The 15,113-nt window shown below is 41.6% G+C and overlaps 1 protein-coding gene across 1 annotated transcript in view; it reads right to left on the bottom strand.

Moving 5' to 3' along the window:
- Nucleotides 1-12,799, bottom strand: part of LOC126174086 (uncharacterized) — a 258,315-nt gene extending 245,516 nt beyond the window's left edge. Inside the window, exon 1 of the mRNA XM_049921007.1 lies at nucleotides 12,695-12,799. The gene's annotated coding sequence lies outside the window, so the exon portion shown is untranslated. The remainder of the gene's footprint in view (nucleotides 1-12,694) is intronic.
- Between the last annotated feature and the right edge of the window lie 2,314 nt (nucleotides 12,800-15,113).

Raw genomic sequence — 15,113 nt, 5'->3', positions numbered from 1 at the left:
GTGACACGCCATCACATGACCACGTTCTAATCAATAGAAAATAAATAGAAAAAAACCAACCTCCACACAGGGCCTATGTACAGCTACAGAACAGCATATACCATGCCTCAAATGAATACATCCCAAAACGACTTTTACCAAGAAAAGAAAAACGACCGGGTAATACATGGCGGAATGCAAGAAAGCGATACAAGGCAGAAGGGCTGCGTTATGAGAAAAAGTTGAACAGCCTAACGTGAACAGCTTTTTGTTCTGCAAATAAACTGCAGCTAGAACCAAGAAAAAATTGCAATAGTTTGACCAAGAATACTAAATTATCAGAGATATGGCAGAAGGTCAACAGATTGAGGAATATCGTCCCTGCAGCCAATAATATACAACCATATGAGTGGATAGAAGGATTCAATGACCTTATTGCTCCACCAAGTGTTCACAATAAGCTAATCAGGAGAGAAAGGGAAACTGCTGCAACTCTACATATGCTAACTACCACAGTTCAGTATTGACGAGTTGACATCAGTCATTAAACACTGCTCCAGGAATGTGTCAAATCACATATTCCACGATACAAAATATGCCTGACAATGCTGCAGAATTACTTCTTCAAATCTATAATGCAATTTGAAATGCACCAAGAATTGGTCCCAGAATGGAAGACCATATAAAAAAGGAAAAGATCCATTATTATTCACTTCACAGACCGATTGTATTGTCATCATGTAATGCTAAAACATTGAAAAAACTAATAAAAACGCGATTGGAATGGTGGGTAGAATCTTCATATTTACTATTTGGATCGCAATTCGTGTTCCGCAGAGGTAGAAGCTGCATGGACAACATTTCAGTATTAGTTTGCTCCGTGTTAGCTGGCTTTGGTGAGAGCAAATACACAGTAGCACTATTTTCGGATATTGCAAAAACATTTGATAATATTCAGACAAATATACTATTAGGAGGTAAACAAACGGAAGTGGTACAAGAAAGGGAAAGATACAGATGAGAAATTTTAGGATTAAGTGAAATAAGAATAACTGGATTTGGAGAAAGAAGAATAAAAGAAGGGCGTAGCCTCCTCTATTCAGGAATGAAGGATGAAACCCATAGTGAAGAAGTGACATTAATACTAGATTGGAGAGCAAAGCAGCCTTTGACAGAGTGGCATCCAATTACAGAGAGAATCACAGCCGCTCGCTTTGCAACGAGGGTAAGACCAGTGACCATTGTACAATGTTGCGCACCAACAGAAGTGTCTGAGGATGAAGAGAAAGACAAGTTTTATGCAAAAAGTGTCGAATAAGAGATATCCTCCTGCTGATGGGTGGCTTTAATGCAAAAATTGGCAATGAAAACCTTGAGATAGACCAGATTATCGGGCAACATGGATTGGGAACCCGAAATGGCAATGGAGAACGTCTCGTAGACTTGTGCGGCATGTTTAAACTGACCATTGGAGGTTCCATTTACCCCCGTAAGGGTATCATAAAGTGTCGTGCGTTTCACCAGACAGCAGAGCAGACAATCAGACGGACCACTTTGCAATTAGAGGGACCTGGCGAAAATAAAAGGAATAAAAGAGGAGCAGATGTCGGTCGCGACCACCGCCGTATGCTAGCAACAGCCCGTCTAAAAATAACTGCACACAAGAGGCATTGCAGGCAGAAGAGGATTAATTTTAAATTGGAAAGTTGGACAATACAAAAGTACGATAGGAGTTCTCGATCCAGCGAAGTCGTTTTGGAGTGTTCAGCAGGGGAATCGAAGAGAATGACATTGAGGGTCAAGGGGATGCAGTGAAAACGACCTATGCACAGCCAGCTGAAGAAATTCTTGGAACAAAAGACCACGGCAGACAAAACTGGATCTCTGGCCATACTTGGGATGCAATATAGCAGAGGAGGAAGGCAAAACTCTGGATAAATTGCGCACAGGTAAGGGAAGTAAAAGAACAGATCCAACGGGAACTCTGCATATCAAATAGGATGGTGAAGAAGAGTTTCAGAAGAGATAAGGGAACCTTCATCAATAATCTCTCAGCTAAGGTAGAGGCAGCAGCTAACAGAGGCGATAACAAGACACTGTATAACGTCACAAGGAATCTGTCAAATAAGAAATTTACGGGTGATATGCCCTCAAGGATAAGCAAGGAAAACTACTCACAAATGTAGAAGACCAAGCGCAGAGGTGGAAACATTTTGAGATCGTTCTGAACCGTGAAATTACAGATGACAATGTAACTCAACTGAATGTGGATGGCGAAGAACTCTCACAAGATATGTTGATTAACGTAGAGCCGCCATCCAAGAATAAATCGCGAAAGCAATCCAACAAAAAAAAAAAAATGAATAAATAAATAAACAAATTGAAAAGCTCCGGGCTTGGACAATATCAATCCAGAGTTACTTAAGTTGATCCCTCTATAACAGCAGAAATTTTACATCCACTCCTGACAGCCGTATGGATGAATGAAAAAGTACCGAATGATTCGAACAGAGGCTTTTCCACCAAGCTCCCCAAGAAAGGGGACCTATCGGTCTGTGACAGTTAGAGAGGCCTCACTCTGCTGTCAGTCCCGAGCAAGAACCTCTCGCGCCGCGCGGGATTAGCCGAGCGGTCTAAAGACGCTGCTGCCATGGACTGTGTGGTCCCGGCGGAAGTTCGAGTCCTCCCTCGGGCATGGGTGTGTGTGTTTGTCCATAGGATAATTTAGGTTAAGTAGTGTGTAAGCTTAGGGACTGATGACCTTAGCAGTTAAGTCCCATGAGATTTCACACTCATTTGAACATTTTTTTTTTTGAACCTCTCGCGAAAAATCATATACAGGATAAAAGCATATGTAGATAAGAAAGTAAGAAGAGAACAACCAGGATTCAGGGAAGGTCGCTCTTGCACTGGCCAGATAAACACCTTGAGAATAATAGCTGAACATTCATATGAATACCTGTCACCGCCTTAGGTGTTGTTTGTAGACTTTGAAAAGGCCTTCGACGGTATAACTGGAACAAAAACATGTTCAGTGCAGACTTTTGGAATTCCCAAGATAAATAATTGCTCTTCTCAAGTACATGTACCAAAACTACACGTGCCAGGTTCAACCTTAAGATCTGGTTTCAGATACAGTAGCAGTGAAAACAGAGTTAAGCAAGGCTGCTTGCTCTCACCGATACTATTTAACGTAGTACTGGATCTTGTAAGGGTGCAAGCAATGGATAAACTTAGAGGAATAAAATGGAGCAATGGAACACATGTAGAAAACCTAAATTATGCAGATGACCTTTGCCTTCTATCCCACAGCCTCAAAGGCATGAAAGAGAAACTAGAAGATTTGAAATTTGCGGCGAAGAAAGTCGGTTTGAAAATTAATGCCCAAAAAAACAAAAGACTTGCGGGCAAATGATAACAACACGGCAGAGCTTAAGCTTGGGAGACAGGTAATCGAAAAGGTGGATAAGTTTTGCTACCTTGGAAGCCTGATTACACCATATGGTGGTGCAACAGAGGACATAACAGCGGCATCAACAAAACCAAAGGCGCTTTTACAATTATCCACTCTGTATGGAGATCGAAGGAAATAACACTGAGGACCAAACTGCGGATATCTGAAAGTAATGTAAAATCTGTGCTTGTGTATGGATGTGAAACATGGAAAGTGACAATGCAGCTAATCCACAAGCTGCAGAAATTCAACAGATGTCTGAGGAACATGCTGCGGATACGGTGGCCAAATGTCATCTATAAAGAAACACTCTGGGAAAGAACCAGCCAGAAGCCAATCGAGCTGCAAATAAGAAGCAGGAAATGGAGATGGTTAGGACATACACTTAAGAGACCAAATGAACAAATTGCGATGGAAGCACTTCATTGGATCCCGCAGGGACGACGGAGACGAGGCAGGGCCAAAATGACGTGGAGACGATCAGTTGAAGCAGAATAGGATGGGAAGAAGCGAAAATACTAGCAGAAGACAAAACAAGATGGCGATCCATTGTTGCCGCCCTATGCTCCAAAGAAGGAGTTAAAGGAATTCATAATAAATAAATAATAATGAACAATCTTACAACATCAATAAAAAACCTGTCGGTGGCTTTGTGGAAATGGCCTGACGAAAGGCACCTGAGAAATCTTCGGTAGTCATATTCACCAGGAATGGTTATACTAGACGATTTTTTCCAGCGTGCACAAACTCTGGGGACTGATCGATGAGGGGATAGAGATCAAAAAAGGTCTAATGAACTGATGTTCGGAAATGCGTAGTCTCCATGCTAGAGGCAATTTATTCAATCATACTTTGTTACTAAGACCGCGGTCTAATACACGCTGTACCATGCAACCACAGTTACAGTATGCATCGTTTCCTCCTAGTCGGTAGTACTGTTCTTCAGTCGTCTTGCCCTAGCGCCTTCATCTGCCATAGTAATTGGTAATGTTGTGTACGATTCACTTCTCTTGCTGACTGACCTTGTAGTGGATGCGATACAGCGTTGTACACAATGGTTCCGTATTCGAATCGAGAGCTTGCCGATATGGTGTTTGCTTACGGAAAGGCAAATGGCAACTGGAGGCGGCAGCAAGGTTATATCAGAAGACCTATCCCCGCCGACAACAACCACAGCCTTCAATGTTTGCAACAATGTTTCACCGTTTGTCTGAGACAGGGTCGTTCAGGAAGCAGGAAATCATGAAGGACGTACCCGAAATGTTCGGACACCAGAGTTGGAGGAAAATGTGATTAACACTGTGGAAGGCGACCGCCGTGTCAGTACCAGGTAGTTGGCCTGCCAATACATGGTAAGCCAGACGACCTTGTGGAACATTCTCCATAACAATTGTTACTACCCTTATCACTCACAGCGTGTGCAGGGCTTACTAGCGACAGACTTGCCACATCGGGAGCAGTTTTGTCCCTGGTTTCTTCACCAGGCAACCACGATTCCGGGATTTGTGTCATCCATCCTATTCACAGATGAGGCCACCTTTACGTGGAGTGGTATCTTCAACTTCCATAACAGTCATCTGCGGTACAGTATGCAGAACCCCCGTGGTATGGTGACAGCGAATCATCAGCATCGGTGCAGCCGGAATGTGTGGGCCGGATAATTGGCGACCGTATTTTGGGACCAATCTTCCTACCACGTCGCCTAACAGGCGGTAACTTGTGGGTGACTTTGCCTCCCCTGTGGGAAGAAGTGCCATTGGTGATTCGAAGGATTATGTGGCTGCTACTTGATGGTGCTCTAACCCACTTCGCTCTTAACGTCCGGACGCATCTCAATCGTGTATTCCCTGGTCGATGGATCGGACGAGGGCGACCTGTTGCATGGCCTGCTCATTCATCGCATCTCAACCCGTGCGATTTCTGGTTATGGGGCCATCTCAAAAGTATCGTCTACGCAGAGCCCATTCCAGATATGGAGGCACTGGAGCAGCGTATTCATGCTGCCTTTGACACTGTTCGCATACAGCCTGGCCGATCTGAACGTGAGACAGAACGTGCTACGGCGGGTACCGCATGTACTGAGGCACGAGGAAACCATTTTTAACACGTCTTTAACTGCGGCTACATGGTACAGCGCGTCCCAACGAGGCCTCAGCTAGATGTGGCAACCCTGGGTGTGGGTGCAGTCAGTAACGGAAAGGTAAGTCTAGGCGCGCACCGGCGATTTTCCGTCGCGCGATTTATTTGTCGCAAGAATGAAACACAGTGGCTCGAATAGGAGCGCGCGCACGTGCGACAAAAAAGTAGCGGCGATTTAAAAGACGCAACCGGCCCTATTTCACGCGCGACGCGATTGTCGCAGGTGTGGAATGATTCTCAGGCACTGGCATGGGCCCGCGCACACTAGCGATGCGATTTCTGTCAGTCGCTCGCGCTCTGTGTTACAAGTTCAGTGCGCCAGCAGCATGTCTGATAACGGGAGTTGCGCTACGGATAACATTGTAAGTTGTGTTGTCGACTCAGAAAGACTAATTGCAGAAGTAGAAAAGCGACCAGCTCTCTACAACAGGAAATTAAAAGAATACAGTGATCGCAATTTGAAAGAGAAACTATGGGGAGAAGTATGCTGCAGCCTAATTCGGAACTGACTGAACTGCCTGGACCAGAAAAGACTAACAAAGGTATTTCATGGTTCACTTATTTTATTCATTCATGTAGACATCACAGTTACAACAATTTAAATTTTTTCATATTGCCAAGATACTGATCCTTGTGAAGTCACAAAGTAGTTTGCAAAATAATCCCTTATCTGCATACCACATGCATCAGCTCTTATTCCTACAGGCTCACAGCCTTGCAGAAGGCATTTGTACGACTCGTCCTCAGTTCGTACACCGTCATTTCGTCTTACGAAATTATGCAGAATACATGCTTTTATGATTATGTTTTTGCAGTTTTCTCATGAAACAAGTTCGCCAGTTTCGACTTGCAGTAGTGATTTTCTTCTGATCAGTAATGTAAAATGGCAACAGCAATTGTTGAATGAAATGATTCTCTTGATGTATCTAATCAATAATGTAAAAGGGCAATAAAAACTGTTGAATGAAATAATGTGTGCTCACCTCAAAGTCACTGATAAGCGCTCCTCATGTGGTATACACTTCCTCCGTGTCGTATCTCGTTTTGTTACATTCGGTCCTACTGTCTGAAGCAGTGTATCAAAACTATTCTTACTCATTCGATAGTATTGAAAGAATTTATTTTGGTGATTTTGTAACTCTTTGTGTAATTTGTAAAACTGCCCTTTAACTAGTCTTTGACTTACAATCGGATGCACCCAGTAACGACATTGGCGCTGCTTTCTCGCTCTTCTTCGTAGTATAAGCGCCACCAAACAAGCTGTTTCGATGAAATCCATGCTGGTACTGAGAGTAGTTGCGATTTTTCTGCCACTGTGTGCGCACCACAATGTACTTCCGCGACAGCGATTGTTAAGTCGCGCCGACTGAAAAATCGCCTGTGCGCGCCTAGCCTTAGACTGCAGTCGCTGCAACAATGTATGACTGAATAAAAGGTCTCTAGCATGGAAACCATTCATTTCCGGACGTAAGTTCTTTATACCATTTTGTTCCGTATCCACTCATCGATCAATCCCTCGAGTTTGTATACGTTCAAAAAACTCACCCTGTATACCAAGATACTGTTTAATACAAGTAGACGATAAAGTAATATAAGGTAAAGCACTTATTCGGTTCTTAAGAATGACACTGGACAGCAAACTTATTTGGACGGCACACATTAAATGCTTAATATTATTCGATCACGTACTACAACATGATGGAGAGCACATCCTGCAGTGCTGCTGCTCCTATATCGCTCCCTAATTAGATCCAGATTCGATTATGCCTGTATATATTGTACTACGAACATACGACATGCAAAACGTTAGAGAAGCTGGATAGATTGCAGTACCGCTATATATGCACGTGCTGAGTAATGAAATCCACACCAACAAATGCAGTCCTGGTGGAAGCGCAAGAGATGCCCTCCATGTAAGAAAGAAGATGCACATGGAACGATGCATAGTAGAGAAATGACCATACTCACAGCATCCAATTCATCAGATTTTACGACTGTACTGTCCTCCTGCAGGAAATCGGGACAGAAAGCCTTTTGATTTCATTCCGGCATATAATGACTTGGCGGATGAGTGCAGCAAGTATATGACGGCCTATTTACCAATATGAGTAATTCATAATCAGGAGTCGATAGAGGGAAAGTCTGATTTCTTGGAGACAATTACAGCACGGCAAAGACAAATGGAGGAAACAAGACAATGGGTAATCTACATATACACAGATGGATCAAAGACAGCAGGAGAGGACAACACAGAATGTGTTATATTTAGTTCACAACTGCAGATGGCCCATAAGTATAAATTACCAGCAACTACTCCTACCTATATGGCCGAAACAATCGCAGTGTTAAAGTCGATACATGGTGTACGAGCGAGAAATACACATCCTATGTAATATTATCAGACTAGAAATGTGTACTTCAAACGATATCAAACTACTCCACGTTCGTTATTGGTATTATGAATGTCTCAGAAAGCAGAAACAAGTTGCCCTTATGTGTATGAAAGCCCATTGTGGAATCCCAAACAATGAAAAAGCAGATCAGTTGGCAAAGCAGGCTACGAGCAACGGGACACCAACAGACATAAAGCTTCCCTGTACGGAATATGGACAATTTATTCGGGAAATGGCATTCCAGTCCAGGCGAGAAGAATTGACTCAGAGCCCACGATACATAGGAGGTGACTATGCACAAATGCAACCACAAATTCCGAAACGACCTTGGTTTGAGTACGGTTGTGGACCCGACAAGCAACATGCTCATTGATTAGAATAAGGCTCAATCATGGGACATTTCCAGAGCATTTATATCGATTGCATATAAATCAAACACCAGCCTATGATTGTGACGATACTACACACGGAGACACGAACCATATATTATTTCAATACAGAAAATACAGTGAGGCGAGGAACAAGTTCATAGCATTTGTTATTCAAGAATATAATGCCGCAACCAATGTCAATCAAGTCTTTGCTATTTGAACCTAACATTAAAACCTACAAGAAGATAATTCAACTTATATGTAATGGACCGATAAGGATATAAAGTTTAATAGTCATCTGTAAGGAATAGGGAAAACCAACAAGTTACACTAAAAGAAGCGGATACTGAGTGAACGAAGATATTGTTATTACGCAGCAATGACTGAATGGTGTCCTTCGACCATAAATATAATAGACTGGCCCTGACGTCATTTTCGTGGCTCCAACATCTCTGGGCTAAAGTCACATGACTGTTGGCAAAACGTGGTTGTTTCGTGTTGCACTTATGGCTGTACTCAGCGTTTTGTCGGGGGAAATGGCATTACATTTCACGTATAAGTGTTTCTATGATAGTACAGATGCGTTTATTGAAATCTGCTGAAGTGATTTTTATGTTTTTTATACTTGAAATAGAGTATCACGTAAATCAAAGTGTTGAAAGTGATGGCTGTAAAGTCAGACTCATATTACATTTTGGAAAGTATCTGTGATAATTCGGTTACAGAAGTAAGTATAACTGTTTCTCGTTCCTACTCATAGGTTCCCTAAGGATGAAAACCGAAGGCACATTTGGATACAGGCCCTGAAACTTTAAGCCATCTGCCCATACGCGCCTTTTTGTATATACAAGTGAGATTATAATAAGGTAGAGCACCTATAGTCGACACATGAAGAGAATTTTTTTCTACCTTCTAATACTATTAAATAAATGTAGGCTCCAAAATTATTTTCTGAAACATCAAAGTCTCACCTTTCATCTAAAATATCATTTTTTTTCAAAACTGATAGTTTAAACTTTTGTAAAAATAGTAGGAACTGAACCTTTGAAGTGCACCTAAAATTGATACTCTAAAATGGACCTGCTCCTAAAGTCGACAATTTTGGCACCTATAGTTGACATAATTCCCATATCCCATTTTCTTTTATAAGTGACTAGAGCTCAAAACGCGGCGAATCCAATGTTTAAAGTTTTGACACGAGCACACTCTTACTGTTTAAAAGAATTTTAACGACATTTTACTTTAATTGATAGTTTATAGTAATTTCTTCCCGCTGCCCACCAGAGGGGCGTTCAATGTATTTGTTAGATTTTATAAATGGTACTGTGAACAAATCCAGGTCAAATGTAGTTCTGACATAATTTTTCGCAAATGAAAAAGCAATTTTTGTTGGAAGCGTTTGGCAGTCAATTCAGAAATGTGGGTAAAATACGATATAAACATAGGATGGCAGACCGCTGGTTTGAAATGCCGCCACGTTTTGCCAACAGTCACGTGGTTTATGTTGGAGCCACACCAGCCCTATAGCTTCTGCATAGCAAGGCCAGTCTACTAGTATCTATGGTCGAAGATGGTGTCTAAAAGTAAAAAAACACCTCTGCAAATCACAGTGTAAACAACACGTCGTGTACAAGACTTACTTCATTACCGTAGTTGTGAAAATTTACAAAATACGCCTCCTCGGACAGTGGAAGCGACGTGTCGTGGATGTGAAGTTCTTTTGTGATGATAAATTCGTGCGAACCGTACTGGTAAGTAAATTCGTTATATTCCAGATGCAAGCACAGAACAAAGCTTTTGAATTTAACAGCGGAAAATGGCTGAACCAATGAGAGAATTGTGCCCGATCACGACGGTACCAGTAGGAAGATACGTGGCAAAGTAATGAAATTAATTTCTCGCAAGATGTGGAGCGGAAATTTTAAATTGTAGCTGTGCTATGATGTCCCCAACGTAACTGTCACATCGGAAATCCGACGGTATTCCGAAAGAACTGCCAATACGACAATCGTTATTGTAAATGTCATTGCTGTTTGTTCCACAGTATTACGCTGTGCTACCTATTCCAACCAAACCACCACCTCGTAAATCGCTACATATTTAGAACAAAACAACACGCCAACACAACTTGATTATGCCTCCCTGCAAATCAAAATTATTGCATTTTTTATGAAATAATGTCTCAACAGATCCCATCTATAGTTCACATATTTTCCCCAAAGGCGCCGCATCCATAACGGCCCAAAACTAATTCGTACATTATCCGGAAGAGGCGCTGCCACAGTCGTTGTTATCGCTGCCAACTGTTACGTTCGGATGAATACCACAGTGAATACTAACCTTCAGCCAGCCACATATATTTCGTGTAATTATTGAAACTTGCAGAATAGCAAAATAAGTACGGAAAAACATCTTGTATCTGTCATTGCAATCGCCATAGATCTTCGAAACGTACGTGGAAGTAAACAATTATAAGTAATATATGGTTCGTCCGTTAAACAAGAGATTATGTAGGGTTGAACAATAAGGTCGCTGCTATTTACTAGCGTGATATTTGGTGAGAATGTTTAATTGTTGTTGACGTAATGTTACGCGCCACGTCCGAAATCTGCTTATTTGGTATTGAGGAATCGAGAGTCAAAGCAAAAGTCTTTACTGTGTCTGTCCGTTTCCCCGTCCTTCATTTACTCATCGCTCCTCACGTTAACTGAAAGTGCTTTCTGAATAAAAGAAATGTAGGATGGTCCCAGATAATTCTCTTTTAGATACCATGTAAAACTCAAAATACAGTTTCCGCTGCTTTTTATTGTATTCTTCGTTGCTTTTTGTGACGTTTCAGTCTTTCGCTGACTGTTTCCAATTTTTCGATAAAGCTTTAAATGTAAGGTATCTTTGCGTGGTAAGCTTCCTGTGGAAAGGCCTATAGCCGTTACAGTAAAGGAAACATGTAGTGTACAATATCTCTTCGGGAATTAGGTTATTGAAGGCGAAACATAGCTTGTTGAATACGATGAGTAGAATGAAGCGGCCGTGGCTTGCTTGAAGAATCATCTTTGAATTCGCTTGAAGTCGAAACACAGAGCTGAGTATGCCCAACATGGATTTGAAGAACGTCCATCCTGAATATGGATATATGAAGGGCTTATTTCAGTAGTGGTATAAGCCCATTTTTGTTCATTCTGAGATACAGAGTCCTATAATTATATACAGGTATACTTGAATATTTCTGACATCTCAACTGCAGATTTTTTACGCTCTTTTAACTTTAGGACTCTGTATCTCAGAATGAACAAAAATGGACTTGTACCACTATTGAAATAAGCCCTTCATATGATAGTAAAAATGAAAACAAGTGCCTCGATCTTTGATTGTGGTCACTGCAAAAATTTATTCCGAAACGTTGTAAGTAACCATTGGAATTAATTGTTGGAATTACGTAGGAGTTCGAAACACATGGTAAGCTTCTTGTCAGCAGTAAAAACTCCATAATATTAGTCAAGTACTAAGAAGCACTGACAATAAGAGGTGCCCAGAATATGAACTAGGTGGGAGAGGCCGAATATGAACTAGGTGGGAGAGGCCCTTGTATTAGTTTCGTTGGTAAGGGGAAGGGTGAAATAAACGAAGTAAAATGTCTTAAAAATAATATTTAAAAGTATTAAAAATTCTGTTTATTAATCACCAGACATACTAATGCTACTGCTTTACAAAAGGTACCTAATGCTCTGAACTTAATTAGAGCATAGTTTGAATGAAATTTGTTCATGTTATTTTACCCTCAGGCACGCAACCTTCAAACACGTGGAAATACCTGCCATATTCACATTTTTAGTATGGCAGTTTGACGTTGGGGATACCACGAGGAAAAAATCGCGAATGGAAGGTACGTTGCACTGGGTGATTTTAGAACCCAGGTCATTTGGCATTTTCAGATACAAGGAGAATAGCGACGAATAGTGAATTCATTTTGAGAATTCGCAACGAAAGTCTCAGGGTACACTTGCTTCTATTACATGTCCTGGATTTCTTCAAAACGAATTGCTATGTGTGTGTGTGGCAGAGCAGGATACGAATTATGTTTGTGAATATCACTTATTTCCTCGCCGGGTGCGCGCAACAATGGAGCCAAGACTTAGTTTCCTCTTGACAAATGTTAAGAAAAGTTAGTAGGAATTGATAAAACGTATTTTTTTTATAAAGCATGACACTCGTTTCAGTTCCCAAATGTCGTTGATTTTTAATAAGGAATGAAATTGTATTTTAGATCCAGAAATATTATAGGATCAGCCAGCGTTCGAATGCAATTGTTGAGCTCTCAAAAATGCCAGTGAATCATGCAGTGCTAATAGTGAGCATACCGCTATTGAAGACTGCAGCCGTCGGAATCGCTGCACCAGCCAAGGCACTGACAGATCCGCGCAACACACGCACACCTGTACTTACAACTACACGCTCCCGTAGCGCACAGCGTACTGCGCTGCTGCCAGGAAGCGGCGCGTTAACTCCACTTCCGGCGTTCGCCGCTTGGGTGCGCAGGGGTCGCGCCGAGGCGAGCGCAGCCGCCGCCATTGCACGTCGCGCCGCGTCGGACACGGGAAATTGTCGTTATCGCTCCGAACAGCCCTACATGGCCTTGCCGTTTGATAGTTGCCATTAGCGAAGCCCCACCGTGCATTGGCGCCACGCCAATTTCTCTCGCCCAGCTGAAGCAGATGGTGGAAAACTTACTGGACATCTTTTACCTCTTACCAAGTCACATATTTTGACATGGAACGAGCCGTACACGGGATAAAGATTGATTTTGGAAATATGAAATCTTCTTTTTCTTGTAGAACCCAACAAACTGCAGTTCTGCACTTCAGCCTATGAGTTTCATATCTGTTCCCAATAAGACTGTAGGAATCACCATACCACAACCCAATAGATCTATCATCATACAGTACACCTACTACTGCAATTTTTAAGGCCAGCTTTTCAAGTGACAACGGGATCCTGCACCTTACACACCCTATTTCCCATCAAAAACCCAAAGAAAGACTGTAGTAAACCAGACTTGGTTGACTGTGAGTGTCACAGTCTTAAGTCTAGCTTGCTACAACCTTCCCCCGTGTGTATCCAAGGGAGACAGAATGAGTGCTGTGATCCCTCCTGGCCCCTCACCCAGAAAACATTTACTGTAAGCATTTATATTTTTACATTCCCAAATTTCTCAGCCAACATTGAGACTGAAAACTAAGAGTGCCGGCCAGGGTGGCCGAGCGGTTCTAGGCACTACGGTCTGGAACTGCGCGACCTGTACGGTCGCAGGTTCGAATCCTACCTCGGGCATGGATGTGTGTGATATCCTTAGGTTATTTAGGTTTAAGTAGTTCTGAGTTCTAGGGGACTGATGACCACAGAAGTTAAGTCCCATAGTGCTCAGAGCCATTTGAACTGAAAACTAAGAGTCTTGAAAATAACAAGGAATTCTACAAACTTTTCATTGGTTGCCTGAGTGCTTAGTCACTTAGATGGATTTGTGGCCCAACCAGCAGGAGAAAACATCCCATTCAGGTAAAACCGCCCTTTCACAGTCTAACTATAATGACCGCCAACAACGAATTTCACTGTGTTCATGAGTCCACTGGCAGAATTGGCAAACAACAGGGGGTTTAATAAGGCAAGCAGAAAGGCAAAGGTCCCCCTCTAAGAAATGTAGCAGAACATGGACGGACATGACCTTTTTTTTTTTTTAAAAAAAAAAAAGAAAAAAACGCCCCTTTCCCCAGTTGCAAACTCGCATAACTGTAGTCTGGAGATCTGTATTCACAACAGTAGTACTAAAGTACTAAATGTATTACTGGTAGCAGCAAGTGCACATCTCAGTTTCATATTGTGTAAATTACTATCTTCAGAAAGCCTACTTACAAAAATTCAGAAACTGGCTTTAAATGATGACTCAAGGAATAGATTAATACAGCACACACAGAGACATTTCCTCTAAGAAATGTTCACACTATTGGCTAGAGACATATATGAGAACTCTAGAATATCACAAAACAAACAGATCTGTAATGTGAGAACAAGGGTGCAGTTGGTGGCCACACATGCTGGGAGGCAACCTTGTACCCTTCAGCATACTAAGGCAGCATTTGTTAGTTATATTAGATTGGTGTCAGAGAAGACAACCAACAGAAATGATACTAAGTTGGACACATCAGATTACCTGACGGAGCAATTCATAATGTGCAGCCATCAGATATAAACATGGCCAAGGATTCCTACTAAGAAGATCGTGACAACAAATTTGAGCACTAATTATGGCAGTTCTCAAGGCATAGTCGATGTCACCCTAGTCATCAATGTTTAGCAGTAGTTAAAGATGCAGTATCTACCAAGTGAGCACAGTTATTACTTGCAACTGTTTCAGACTTCCTACTTTTCCAATGACTGTTAAACTTACTGCATTTTAGTGAGAATGAATCAGATGTATATTTTTCATCATTAACTCCACAACATTCTCGATTTAATAGTATTCGAGGAAGCACACTATTTCACCAGGCTTCTTTTAAAATATTTTTTTTGTACTACTAGTTTTGGGCACTTCTCATTCTCAAGTGTAATTAAAACAAAACATAACAAGGAAGGAACATTAGATTGTTCTTCTTAACAACACAGGAACTGCACCATCATATTTATCTGCCAATATTGGGCAGCAACTTTCAATTAAAATGTTATTCCATTATGAGAATTATATAATGTATGTAACAGTCCAGGCTGTGATGCAGGAATGTTGAC

This window comes from Schistocerca cancellata, chromosome 1 (genome assembly GCF_023864275.1).
Source record: "Schistocerca cancellata isolate TAMUIC-IGC-003103 chromosome 1, iqSchCanc2.1, whole genome shotgun sequence".
Lineage (NCBI taxonomy): Eukaryota > Metazoa > Arthropoda > Insecta > Orthoptera > Acrididae > Schistocerca > Schistocerca cancellata.
The sequence above is the reverse complement of the archived record's forward strand: the minus strand, read 5'-3'. Positions and strand labels throughout refer to the sequence as shown.